Source organism: Grammomys surdaster, unplaced genomic scaffold (assembly GCF_004785775.1).
Source record: "Grammomys surdaster isolate TR1022 unplaced genomic scaffold, NIH_TR_1.0 341, whole genome shotgun sequence".
NCBI classification, from domain to species: Eukaryota; Metazoa; Chordata; class Mammalia; order Rodentia; family Muridae; genus Grammomys; species Grammomys surdaster.
In genome coordinates, this window is record NW_021604760.1 from 2,814,936 (window position 1) to 2,815,945 (window position 1,010).

General features: G+C 44.3%; 1 pseudogene; it reads right to left on the reverse strand.

Moving 5' to 3' along the window:
• Positions 1 to 278: 278 nt before the first annotated feature.
• Positions 279 to 792, reverse strand: LOC114630552 (annotated as a pseudogene).
• Positions 793 to 1,010: the final 218 nt, after the last annotated feature.

A 1,010-nucleotide genomic window follows, 5' to 3' on the forward strand; every position in this document is an offset into this window, starting at 1 on the left:
GCCCGTATTAACCCTTGCCTTCCTCCCTTGATCTTTATTCCTTACATTTCTTGCTCATTGGGGGTCCAACTCCTACACAGCCATTACGCTCCCTGGAACCCTGAACTTGCTGTTTGTTCTGGGGCCCCTTCCTGTCTTAACCCTTGCTTTCTTCCCATGAAGATTCATTTCACTATTCTTTCCCCTACATTCTCACAGAAGACTCTCATATTTGTCTTTTTTTTTTTTTTAAGTTGGAAAATAACTTCATTTGTTCTAGGGCATTGTACAGACTCCCCTTAGAACTTCTGAAACTGCTTCTTGGTGTCAGCAGCCTTGGTGACCTTGAGCACATTGAACAGTCTTGCTCAGGGGCCTGCACTCTCCAACAGTAACAATGTCACCGATCTGTACATCCCTGAAATGGGGACAGGTGCTCAGATATGTTCTTATGACGCTTCTCAAAAACAATTGTCGTTTCGGATGTAATGAAGATAGTCCCGGCGGATGACAATGGTCCTTTGCATCTTCATCATGGCACCAGTCAGGATCCAACCTTGGGTGGAGACATTGCCAGTGAAGGGGCATTTCTTGTCCACATAGGTGCCCTTGATGGCCTCCTTGGGTGTCTTGAAGCCTAGACGGCTGTTTTTGTAGTACCGAGAGAGGGTTTTTTGTTCGTTTTTTTTGTTTGTTTTTTTGTTTTTTTATTTTTGTTTTTTTTTTGCCAGTTTCTCCCAGCAAAACATGCTTCTTGTTTTGAAAGATTGTAGGTTGCTTTTAGTAAGTATGCTCTGTCTGAATGTCCACCATTTTCCCGGCAGGCTGAGAAAAGGAAGGATAGGCCCACTCCCGGCTTCCTTATTCACCATCCTCATATTTGTCTTAACAGAAGTTTTCATTTCAGCAGTGATGGCACGTGCCTTTAATCCCAGCATTCAGGAGACAGAGGCAGGTGGATCTTCGAGTTGTGAGTTCAAGGCTAGTCTGGTCTACAGAGTGAATTCTAGGACAGCTAAGCCTGTAGTCTT